Genomic DNA, 13,870 nt, shown 5'->3' with positions numbered 1-13,870 from the left:
TTAGTTTCGTAATATGATTTTTCGACTAAAAGGTAACGACATGAGGAGCACGAATATTTTTGTAGTTTTTGTCATTTTTAAGATTGTGCGTGATCATGGATGAAACATATTAATTTTACCTTCATTTTAAAAGTAAGTATATTTTCAAAATCATTTTTATAATTTAAAAAATGTTGAATCACTTTAGCCCATATCGAAATCTGCATTTTTATTTATTATTTATCACTATTATTCTTGTTTTTTTTTAAACATTCAAAAACTATAAAGTAATGTTTGTTATTTTTGAGTTACAACGTATATAATCTGTTCTGTTGACCTAGTCACCAGAAAATCAATAATCTCCCCGCCCCATTAGTCCCAAATCGGCAATAGCGAAGGTTGCGGAAAAATTTTCTGGTTGAGATGAGCTTTGGATTAAAATTTGATTTGCAATTATTGATCAAGATTCGGCTAAATTGATACTACTGTTATCTGTTCAAGTCCGTCGTATTTTTGCGTTGGTGTTCACTGTTTATTTTTCTCTATGTGGAAATGTTCTGCGGTTTTCACTAAATTTAGAAAAACTGCGAAGTATTACAGTTATAAATTTGCCTACGTGTCCGTTGGCAAGTTCCTAGCAATGATAGCCTGATGCTGTTTCAAAAAATTAATAGTCGAATTTTAATTCACTTCCCTATCTTCAAACTGTCGTACTAGTTTTATCGTTGACACCTTACCTTACGTATTCAAGATTGTATAGCAAAAATTAGCAATTTTTTTCGTGTTTGACGCTCAAAAAGTTTATTTGTTGTTTTGTCTCAATTTTTTTATTCCTTTTGTAGATTGCATGATGGATTGAGTATTCGGTTCAGTCTATTAATTTAGTATGCTTTAAAATTCTTAACAGCCACAGATTCGAAACACGTCAAACAACACCATATTCTTATTCTTCCTGTTGTTTAAAAATGACTTCTTCTCACTGATCGTCTGTCTATTGGGGAACCGTCTTTACTTACTCTATTTGTTGTCATTCGCCTTATGTGATCGTTCCTTTCTACTCTTCTATTTCTTACCTACTCCTTTATGTTCTCAACCGTGCATCTCGGTCGTATATCTGTACTTCTTCTGTTCCATGTTCCATAGTGTCTTACCATCGATTTTTCATCTCTGCTGTTTTTTGTCCTCTCTGCATCAGGTCCTGTTTCTGCTGTCATTATTGGGGGTCTAATGCCGCGTGGTCTGATGACTGTTTTGTAAATTCTGCCTTTCATTTTTCCTTTTTATTTGCCTGACGCGTCGGAAAAGCTAGATCCACCTTTAATCGGATGGGGGCCTTCTTCAAGAGTCACAACCTCTCTCATGATACAAAAGTAAGAATGCTGCGATGCTACGTCTTCTCTATCCTTTTTTATGGTGTCGAATCGTGGACCTTGAACGAAGATATGTGCAGAAAACTGGAAGCATTTGAGATGTGGCTATATCGGAGAATACTTAAGATCCCGTGGACTGACCGCGTCACAAATGAGGAGGTCCTCAGAAGAATGAATAAGAACCGAGAGATGACCACCATCAAATCTGGAAAGTTACAGTTCGTCGGACATATTATGCAAAATGAATTCAGATATGCTCTCCTTCAAACCATCCTGCAAGGAAAAATATTTGGAAAACGAGGTCCAGGAAGAAGAAGAACATCTTGGTTAAAGAACCTCAGAATCAAAGAAGAATTTGCCTGACTAAAGTATTCGTTTCATTTCTGATTCGTTTATAGTAGTTATATGCATTTCTAGTGCCCATACCATTTCTAAAGCCAAATTGTGTGTCACCAATTTCATATTCAAGAGTTTTAACAATTCTGTTGTGTATTATTTTCAAAAATGTTTTGTGACTCATTAAAGCTATTGTTCTGTGATCTGAGCAGGATATTGCACTTGACTTTTTGGGTATTGCCACAAAGGTCGATTGCAGGCATTGTCTGGGGATTGTGGCAGTCTGATATATTAGATAAAAGAATTAATAATCTCTAATGTAGGTATAAATCTAAATGAAGCAATGTAAATAGCAAACCAGTTATCATCAATATCGTTTAAGTAAATTAAATCAATTAACTGAAATTGGCTTTCGACAACTCCTTTGATTTATGTTAAATCATTTAGCAAATTTAAACAGAGTAAAATAATTCAGAAACATTGGATTCTTCTTCTCAATTGTGGATGTGGGCTATTAATATGACAGTTCATATCTTCATTGGCTTGTCGCCAATAGTTGGGTAGATATTATGCCGAATTACTCGCGTAGGTTTGCATCTAAGAGTTTCTTCTTCACGGACCCCTACTTCTATCCACTTTTCCCTGGGCAATGAGTTGCTGGAGGCGGTTTTTACTGTGTCTCATAACATTACCGAAATATTTTAGTTTTCTTTTTTTCACTATAAACGCAATTTCCTGTGGTTTACCTATTTGTTCCAGTAGACACTTCCCTCTTCGTTATATGGTTTGTCCAGGGTGCCCGGAGAATTCTTCTGTATATCCACATTTCGAAGGCTGAGAGTTTTTCATTAATTGTCCGGTCAGGGTCCAGGCTTCCACGCCATACAGTAGAACTGAGAATGAGTATCATCTGATTAATCAGATTTTTAATGAGAATTAAACAAAATATAGACTTTAAAATTTTAAAACAAGTGATCATTTTTTTTTACATTATGATGCCTTTAGAACCACCTGTTTACGTACATACTTTAATAAATCCATATATTATGTTAGGCACATTAGTTTATCGACTATAAAAATAACGACGCTATTTTGCATTTTGCAGAATTGCCAAGTCCCTATAAATTAAAAATCCGATAATTCGATAAACTGGTTCGAAGCTCAATCATAAAATTGTGCCTAGACACAACTCAAGTAGGAATATTAAGCGTACTAAATACTTAGGAAAGAGGCTCTATTTAAGGGAAATTTAAGGAAATTTCTATAAATAAATCTCTAAATCTCTAAAAATTCTATATGAACAATAATAAATAATTATATCTAAATTTTTAGTTTTAGTTGATTTAGCAAATGCGTTTTGCCTGCCGAAATATGACAGGTTTCCTACATATTTCATACCGATTATGAGTATGGCATATCCATATCGATTCGTTTTTTGCCAGGTTACCTCTGGTTGTCTATTTATGTTGCATTATTATATTGACCGAAATATGACATCTTTCTTTGTTTTACAATATGTAAGACATCTCTCTGTATGTTCTTCTTACCTCTTTGATAACGTGTTACGTCCATGAAATTTGTAATCACCTGTCTATAGTACAAATATATATATTATTTTTTATTGAAATTTACACGATTAGTTCAATGATTATTAAGAATTACGTGACGTACGTGACTTTTCTGTGACATCACATGGAGTACAGCTCATAATTGGTGATTTCTGTGAAATAATCAATTCTCTCTCTCTCTCCAATGGCGCTACAGCCCAAATCGGCCTTGGCCTCCTCCAAACTATGCTTCTAACCTTGTCGGTCCCGCGCCGATCTTCTCCAGGTCCTCACGTCTAGCAAATTTTGCGCCTCCGCTGCCACTTCATCCTCCCATCTTTTCCTTGGCTTTCCTTTTGGTCTTGCGCCGTGCATTTTACTATCAAGGGCTCTTTTCGGCAATCTTTCTGTCTCCATTCTTACTACATGACCAGCCCAGCGAAGTCTCTGAAGTTTAGGAAATAATCAATTATTTAACTGCAAATAAAATCTGTTCGGAAATATAATATGCAACAATAACTTTTCATAAAAAAATGTTACTCAAAGACGATCTCAAATTAAAAAATTCACGAGCAATAACAATCGTCTTTGTTTTGTTAGTAATTTTACATACCTACTATACTAAGTTTGAAAATTATTGATAATAGAACAGTTTTTAAGATACTATTTGATTCCTGGTATTGTGACTCGTTTGTTTCATCCTATTATTGATTCTGTTGTTTCCTTTTTCATTGTTTTTGTAATCAATTGTGTGAGCAAGTCTTTTATTAATTTATACTATTTTTGATTAAAGTTTTTCTTCTTCGTGATTTTCACCTCTGTGGTATCCCATACTCATTTACTTAATTTTTTCTTGTTGATGTAGTTGAAGCAAGTGATCTATTATTTTGTATGAAATGGGAATCCCTACATGCAATTTAAATTTACATCATTCTGGTAGGTACGTAGATGATCAGATAGTGATGGATCAATACTATGGCGAATATCGATATCGACACAAAAACTCATAATATAAAGCTATAAAAAGTGGGGTTTAGAAATAAATATGGAAAAAAATAAATAGATGTGTTATCGGAGAACAGTAGTAACTACAACTAGAAAATAAAAATAGCATGGCAATAATAAACAACAAAACATTATTTGAAGCAGTAAAGTGCGTATATACCCAGTATAAGAAAGATTTTTCGCAAAATAAATAGTATTCTGTGGACTAAACCATATCCGAGAACAACAAAGACGACGGCGAAGAACACCGAAATGGATTTTTAGTGAAAATTAGCTGGAAAATCGAGAGGTAATGACACACAACGACATAAGATATGACATGGGTATAAAACATACATTCACAGAAAATGGGAACGACGACTTAAACAAATTCTAAAATAGAAATCTCATTGCACGAGAAGTAGGGAAAGACGTTGAGAAAGGTCGATAAAGCGATACGAGAAAGGAATACCGAGGAAGACCTGTGCGAAAATAGGGAGCAATGGGTATTAGAAGTCTGTGCTGGTCCCAATATTAAAGCAATTCTATTCATTTATCTTCGGGTTTGCCATCCTTTTCTTGCTTATGTAGTTGCTACAACTGGTTATTCCTTTTATCGTTGTATCTGCCTTGTTGAAAGATTATAATATAAAGTTTTAGTACATGGTCTAATGGCTAATCTTTTTTTTTCCGGTATCCAGAAGAAAATTCTGCTGAAAAGTCTGCTAAAGAATTTTTAATGTTGGATTTGTAGTTGATTTCCAATTATGTACTAAATAAAGAAGGTATATGTAATTTTTTTAATGTCAAATAATTGGTTTTCCTGTATTATCCGTCACGAATGTTTCTTGAGGTATATTGTAAATATTTATTCGAGTATTCCGAACATCTAAACACATAAGATACCATTGTGAATGTAGGAGACATTAGTTATTTTTCTATTTTTAATTAAAATTTGCAACTTATTTTTTAAATGACCCTTTTTTTTGAGTTACCTCTTAATTGCTCTAATTTAGAGCCTCCGATCTCTGTAGGCGTTGTCGTCGCTGGTCGACCCTGTTCCTTCGCCAAGGTCGAGGAAAATCATCGGCAGTCGTTTTGTTTATCGTTTTAGCTGCGAGGTTGCCATCGATTTTCTCGGCGTTTCGTGGAAATTTCCAAATTGTAAACTAGGGCGCGAATAGAAAATCAACATGTTACAGTTGCCTATTTTAATTTTCGGGAGACGTTATTAAATATTCGATACTATTTATGCGATTACAGTGAAAAAATATGACTATTCTTTTTTCCTACGTGATGGAACTTTTGACTGATCTCCAACAATTGTTCGGGAGAAAGCTTATTAAATTCCTTTCCCCGTGCGTGTACAGTACCAAATATTTTAGGACCATGGACTGTAAAAAGAGTTTCCTTCGATATAGATAAGCAGACTTCACGGCGATGGTTCCGTATGTGATTGGTTTTATAGGGGTTTGTACTTAGAGAAAAATAAGTGTAATTAATGGATACTACACATTTAATAACGAGAATATTTACAAAAGCACTATTACTAAATAAGGAGTTCTTTTACCACATTGTTCATTATTCTACCGGCGTTTTAGGGCGCGCGAACATAGCGAAAACAAATGCACATTTCACCGCACTTTTGAGAGTAAGAGATTATAGCGTACCGAGTACCAGCACACAGCCGATACCTTCGGCTGTTAACTTGAGACTCTAATCACATCTGCAATTCTTCTTTGGCTTGAACCAAACCTTATCTTGTCTACCGATCGGCGTCAGTTTTACCCAAGGAGGCCCTTCTAAGAATTTTATGGCACAAACACCCTGCAATCAAAAGGTACAGTCTGTCGCATAAGATAAAATTCAACATTTGTGGAAACGAAAAATAAACTGAAATTAATATAAAATGTTGTTTTTACAACACTACGTATACTATTGTGTCGTTTGTATAAAATTTCTGTCATATACCTATTTGTGTTTAAATTTCATTCTTCTCAAAAGTTATATAAGTTAATACTCTGCATGATTTTAATGTAATCATGTATTATAATAGAAATAAGAGATGGCAATTGAGATGGCAATGGGTAGCACATGTAGCAAGACAAGACACCAACAGATGGTCTCATAAAGTGACATTCTGGAGACCTCGAGAAACAAAAAGAAGCGTGGGAAGACCCAAAAAGAGATGGATAGACGATATAACAGCTGTAGCTGGAAAGCAGTGGATGAGAATTGCAAAAGATAGGGAAGCGTGGAAACAATTGGAGGAGGCCTATGTCCAACAATGGATGAATGAAGGCTGAAGAAGAAGAAGAAGAATAGAAATAAAATAAAAAATACTTTCAAGAAAAAATTTGATTCCTAAATGCCTCAATATTAAGTTACAAACGTGATCTTCAATTAACTGGACACATAATGTTTGTGTAGTTGTGAGACTCCAGCAGTGGTCTCCAATAAACGCCGTATGACGCGTACAACGGTACGTCTTAAGGCCCGTTTTCACACTACGTCTTATTGTACGTTTTGTGGGTCATATAAAACGTACGTTTTGTCCAGTGTATACACACTACGTTCTTCCTTCCGTTTTCTACCTCATTTCTAATTCAGAGTCTTGAGTTGTGTTAAGTTTGTTTAGTGATTTTTTTTATTATGGATGAAACACGGCTGCTTTCTTTTATTTTTTCAACCATAACGATACTATGACTGAGGAAAAAGTGGATGAGGAGGGAAAAGACAAGAAGGTCAGGAGAGTGGGCTTCTAAAAAGAAGCCAGTATTCCCACGCCTCATTACTAAAAGAACTGAGAGGCGAACCAGATGACTGGCGCAATTATTTGCGAATGGACACCTCAGCCTATTGTCAATTGCTAGAGTTGGTAACACCATACATATTGAAATAAGACACCTCGTAAGAAAAGCCATTATACCCCATGAAAGACTCACAGAAACTCTCAGATATCTTACAACAGGACGCAGCGTACACTTAGGGACTTAGAGTTCACAACCATAATATTCAAACCAGCATTAAGCCAAATAATTCCTGAAACCTGTAATGCAATCTACTTGGTTTTAAAACAGAACTACTTAAAAACTTTTATACAATTCAATAAATTCCCCGAGAAAATCGTGGATGCATTGCCGCAAATCTGACATTATTAGGTTTTTTTAAGAAAAATGAAGCGAACTGCAGTGGAACTAGTCGTCAAATAAGTCAAGATCGGACGACTTGTCTGAACATGTATTTTCACGTAACGTTTTATCCTATCAGTTCTCGCAAAACTATGCTTCTCCCATCATTTCTACGATCTGACCTTGGATTTCATTTCGATTCGACAAGACTACGTTTTGCTGTTTACATGCCACGTTTTATTGTATAGGATTTGTCCTATCCAACAAAACGTACAATAAGACGTAGCGTGAAAACCGGCCTTTACAGGAGTACAGTGAAATTGTAAAAAAAAAGATTTTTTTCACCTAACAGAATTATTAGCTACCCACAAGGGGTAATTGAGGGAAGAAAAAGTACTAGGGTGGTAATAATTCGTAAAAACCTAAGAGGACACTGGTATTTCAAAAATATTTTTTTAATCTACACTGCGCGCCAAAATTAAGGCATAATTTTAAAATTATAATTTCAGTCGTAATGAAAAAATGTTTGTTTGTTCTTTTGTTTTTTAAGGTTGCGTTTAGAACATCTAAAATAAAAAACTTTACGAAAAATGTATTGCAATAAAAGTACCTAACATCATAAATAAATAACGAAATTGAAAATTTTTCAAAATATTGAAAAGTTCAATAAAATTAAACTAGTAGCGAGTATTGCTTTCTCTGGCATTTATTACTGCTTGACGACGATCTCTCATACTGAGAATTACCCTTCTTATTTAATCTTTATCAATTTGATCCCAAATTTCAACTAATCGCAAAAACAGTTGATCTTATGTGTTTGGTGCGTTAGGTAGTTGTCGTAGTCGTCTTAATACGATGTCCAAAACATGTTCTATTAGGTTGAGGTTGGGACTTCTCGTAGGCCAAACCATGGCACGAATCCCAACCGCCTGACTATAGTGCTGCCCAATTCTTGCAACTTGTGGGCTGGAATGATCTTGCATAATCATGAAATTATCCCTGATAAACTGTGCAAATGGCACGACATGCTCTTTTAAATTGTCTGTCATGTACCTGTATGATTTAAGCCGCCCGTGTTCTATTCTAACTAACTCCGTATGACCCTCCAAATTACTCCCACCTCACACCATTACGGAGCTGCCACCATACTGTACAGTCCTTACAGTGCTACACTGTGCGTAGCGTTCCCCAGGCCTTCTGTACACTCTGTTCCGCCTGTCATCAGAAAAAAGACAGTACCTGGATTCATGGGTAAACAGTATTCTTCCCCATATCATCATCATCATCTAACCTCCTCAAGAATTTCTCACTAGTCGTCCCTATCCATCGTCTTTCTCCGCCAAGCACGTATTCCCATATTTCTCATGTCTTCATCGATGTTATCAAGGAACCTTGTTCTGGGTCTTTCTTTTCTTCTCTGACCAATGGGTCTATCAAGGAGCGTTTTTCTAGCTGGGTGATTTTGTTCCATCCGCATTACATACCCTATCCACATCAGACATCCTATCTTAATATGTTTTACGATATCAGGTTTCTGGTATATTCTATAAGGTTCCTGATATATTCACTGCATCATAAATTCGCCTTAGTACTTTTCTCTCGAAATATCCTAACATGTTTACATTATTTTTTGTTGAGCCCAGGTCTCTGAACCATATGTTACGACTGGGCTTATTATTGTTTTGCAGAGTTTTATTTTTGTATTTTTCGATATAATTGTATATTTAAGGAGGAGATTGAGCCCAAAATAGCATCTGTTGGCCTTACAAATTCTACGGTTTATCTCTGCGGTAGTATTATTTTCAGTGTTAAGGAGCGCTCCCAGGTATACAAATTCGTTCACTGCTTCGATGACGTCGTTTTCTATAACAAGTGGTTGTAGGATTTGTGGTTGCGTGCTTATTTTCATATATTACGTTTTGTTGGTGTTTATTATTAAACCCATTTTTGTAGCTGATTCTTTTAATGCTACATATCTCTCTCGTACAGCGTTTTCCGTTCTCCCAACAATATTGATATTATCAGCATAGGCCAGGATTTGCACTGATATATTATATATGTGATTTGTGAATATAGTTTGTGTTTAAATATAATTAAAACAAGAAAATTGGAATATCTCGGACATATTACACGTGGAGAGAAATACACCTTGCTCCAACTGATTATGCAGGGAAAGATCCAAGGAAAGAGGAGCATAGGGAGGCGTAGAATGTCATGGCTGCGCAACCTGAGAGAGTGGTACGGATGTACATCAAATGAACTTTTCAGAGCAGCCGTCTCAAAAGTCCGAATAGCTATGATGATTGCCGACGTAGAAGAAGAAGATTTGTGACATACGTAATAATTTATCCAGAGCCAGATTGAACAGTATACAGGGAAGAGGGTCTCCCTGACGTAGGCCGTTATTTGTTTTAAAAGGTTCAGACAGTTCCCCCTGAATTCGTACTCTACATTCAACTTTTTTAAGAGTTAGTTTTGTTAAATTTACCAACTGATTTAGTATTCGTAGCTCTTTCATTGTTTTGAACACTTCTCTTGTATTCACAGAGTCTTAGGCTGCTTTGTAGTCTATAAATATGTGATGAGTATCAATGCCATATTCCAGTGTTTTTTCCAATATTTGTTTCAGGATTGCAATCTCATGAACTGTCGATTTACCACTTCTGAAACCAGCCTGTATTTACCAGACGGTATTTTCCTACTATCCATTCGGCATATGGTGCCATATGGTGACATAGTACTGTGGAAAATATTTTATACACTGCATTTGAAGCACAATTCCTCTGTGATTAGAGCGTTCAAAGATATCTCCGTTTTTGTGTATGGTGCAGTATTCCAATATTCCACTCATTCAGGAGGGATTTCTGTGTCCATATTTCTTTTACAAGCTGCATTATGGTATCATGGCCACCTTCTTTATACAGTTCAGCTGGGAGATTATCTATTCCGGGTGATTTGTTTCTGGTCTAGTTTTTTAACTGCATCTTTAACTTCAAGAATCGTTGGTGGTTCCTCTTCCCTCTCTTCTGTTCCCCTTACTTCATCTCTTGCGTCTTCCAGGTTTTCTTCTTCTTCCTCTATATTAAGTGCATGGTTAAAGTATTCCACCCATCTACTCAATACATCTTTCCTTGTTGTTAATAGATCGCCATTCTGACTTCTGCACTGTTTTGTGGTTACCTTGAATTCTTTTCTGTTGATGTTAACTTTCTTATATTATTATTATATTTTTCTCCACTCGTCATTATTCCAAACATGTTCGCGAACAAAATGCACTCGCCTTCTATGATCTCTAGTCAATAATGGGCCAGTGGGTGACCCCCTTTCAGAGCGCAGGTTATTTGCGGCAAGTCTTCTCTTTATCGTATTTTGGCTGCTTCTACAGTTATACCGATCCAACAAACCTTTGCCTCAGTGTACAAAGTGTCAAAAACCGGTCTTGATTAGGAGTTAGAACCCTTCTACGGATTGACTGGGTCTTCTTGAATCACTTCCAGTAACAGTAAAACATGTCAAGACTCTTGAAATGGTTGACTGAGTGACATGAAACCGTTCAGCGAGTTCAACTTAATGGTATCCTTCTTCACAGAGAGTAACGATTCTAATACGGTCAGTTTCTGGCAAATTTCAATTTTCTTGCTGCTGGTGGTTTATTTCAAAGGAAAATACACTCACTCTAAGCAGCAAAATATTCCACATACCTAAAAAAAAGCCTGGACGATGAAAACTGTAGGAAAAAATCGACAGTTTTCAATATTTTTAGCTGCAATTTTTTTTACAACTTATTCAAATGCTATACTTCTGACTTCTGTGTGTAAATTTTAAATAAAATGGATTTTTGGTTTTTAAAATACAATTATTTGAAAAAGTTGTTATTTTTCCTTCAAAACCTATGTCCCTTAGGGTCCTAAAAAAGAGACTATCGAAAAGTAAATGAGGTCTTAATAAATAAACTCGTACGTTTTCTTTTTAGGCTTGATTAATGTCAAACCGCTCTCGTAATTCACTAAATATCTCGGTTTATCTGGTTTCTTAATTGCTGATATACGATTTATAATTTGTTATATCCGCAAAAACCGTTTATAACATAAAAATAGGCAACGTATTGATTCAAGCTAAATACATTAGTTATGAATAAATTACTGATATTGGTATTTTTTTTTAATCTCCGGCAAGAGCGAGTTTGAATTATAAAGCGATTACATTATATAAACCAAAACCACAGTCAAGGTCTTCTTACCACAGTCATTGTTTATATTTGTCATCTTTGTTTAATACACACCAAACTTCTATAAAAAAAATATAACCTATTCTTTTCAAGATCATTATTAGACATAGCTTGTCTTTCTAAGTAACAATTAATATCACAGTAGGAGTATAAGAATCTATTTATAGAAGTAAAAATATGCTGATTTGTCTTGTTCCTTATAAAATTGGGTACTATCAACTTGGTACTTTCAGAAAAACAGTAATCTTCGGCGATCCACATGCAATCATTCACAAATAAAAACTATACTTTTTGCCGAGGATCAACCGATAATCCCAAATCGTGACTGTGAATTACAAGGAATCGTTTACAAACAAAATATTGACAAAAAAATGGAACCATGTTGAGCATACCAGTGTGACACTTTTGCCACATTACATAAATCTCTGCTTAGAATACTGGACCTGGATAAGTCACTCTTCTCCTGGCAGATAATATTTACTTTTTGAAAATCAGTTGCCCCAAATGAAGTCCTGTTTTATATAACCCCTATACAAACCCTATGTATTAGACCCTATACAACCCCCTAATTTATTAGAAGAAGCCTCAATAAAAGACCTATATAAGCGAAGATTGGACCAAAAGCTAGAAGAGTTTCGGTATGAATCATTAGAACAAACATACGAACACATAAAAACCTGCATGAAGACAGTAGCCCTAGAAGCTCTTGGAGAAGTGGATCAAAAATACACCCACCAAACTACGAAATTAACCGAAGACACACTAACATGCATAAAAGAGAAAAAATAACTCCATATAAAATACCTGAACACAAAAAACTACGAGGACTTGGAACTATACAGGAAAAAAAATAAAGAAGTGAAAAGAAAAATGGCAAATGAAAAAATGAAAGATGGGAAAAAACATGTACAGATATAGAACAGCACATAGGAGGAACGAGAAATTCAGAGTCATGGCGCTTTTTAAAGTCGCTCCAAAGAAATAAGACAGAGAAAATCAAGATCGGTCAAATCAAAGAAAACGAATGGCAAGAATACTATAAAAAATTGCTAACCGAAGACCGCCCCGAATTCAAAGAATCAGAAATAGACGGAATAGAAATCTACACACATGACGAAATCGAATTAAGCCTAGCTGAGGTAAAAAGAACGATCAAAACTCTAAAGAACAAAAAAGCAGAAGGTCCCGGCGGAATACCAAATGAATTGATTAAAAACGGATCGGAAAAGTTATTCCGTATGATACATAAAATGTTTGAGAGAGCACTGAATGGAGAAGACTTACCGGCAGAATGGACCCAAGCATTTATGACAACAATATACAAGAAAGGAAATAGAAAAAACTGCAAAAACTATCGGGAAATCAGCATTATATCGTCTATAGGCAGACTGTATGGAAAGACCATAAAGGAAAAATTAGAAATATATATACAAGATAAAATCGGAGCCAGGCAGGTTTCACAGCGGGGAAAGCATGCTTAGATCACATTTACACGGTCGAACAACTAATAGAAAAAAGAATGGCCAAAAATAGATCCGTCCATCTGGATTTTGTTGATCTTAAGAAGGCATATGACTCAATACCTAGAACCAAGCTATGGGAAGCAATGGAAGACATCGAAGTTCCACGAAGATTAATAAACGCGGTAAAAGCACTCTACAAGAATAACGAAGTAGCTATCAAAACGGGCAATAGAATATGCAGTCCATTTAAGACGACAAAGGGACTACTACAGGGTTGCTCCACATCCCCCACCATGTTCAAAATATTCCTGGAAAAAAACCCTGAAACCATGGAAAAGAAAGTGCGAAGGAATGGGTATACCAGTAAGGAACGAATATCTATATACGCTAAGTTTTGCCGACGACCAAATAGTGATCGCACAAGACGAGGATGACCTCAGTTTTATGATGAGAAAACCGGAGCAGGAATATACAAAGAATGGGATGGAAATAAACCTAAAGAAAACTGAATACCTAACAACGGAGAATACCGAAATAAAACAGCTGGAAATAGACGAAGGTAAACAAATCAAAGGAACAGACAAGTATAAGTATTTAGGTTTCATAATATCAAACAAAGGAACAACGGAGGAAGATATAAAAAATAGACTGGGACAAACAAGAGACTGCATATGAAAATTGAACCCGGTACTATGGGATAAGAACATCAGCATGAAAACAAAGAAAAAAAAATATATAATACCATGACAAGAAGTATCCTCACTTATGGGTGTGAAAATTGGACAATAAATAAGAAAACCAAAAACAAAATAAGAGCAACAGAGATGGAATT

At 35.5% G+C, this 13,870-nt stretch overlaps 1 protein-coding gene across 1 annotated transcript in view; it reads left to right on the top strand.

Annotated features, from left to right (window-relative positions):
* Polr2H (DNA-directed RNA polymerases I, II, and III subunit Rpb8) overlaps positions 1-13,870 on the top strand; it is a 205,958-nt gene that overhangs the window by 97,290 nt on the left and 94,798 nt on the right. The gene's annotated exons all lie outside the window — the stretch shown is intronic.

This window comes from Diabrotica undecimpunctata, chromosome 6 (assembly GCF_040954645.1).
Source record: "Diabrotica undecimpunctata isolate CICGRU chromosome 6, icDiaUnde3, whole genome shotgun sequence".
Lineage (NCBI taxonomy): Eukaryota > Metazoa > Arthropoda > Insecta > Coleoptera > Chrysomelidae > Diabrotica > Diabrotica undecimpunctata.
This window is presented reverse-complemented; position numbering and strand designations above follow the sequence as displayed.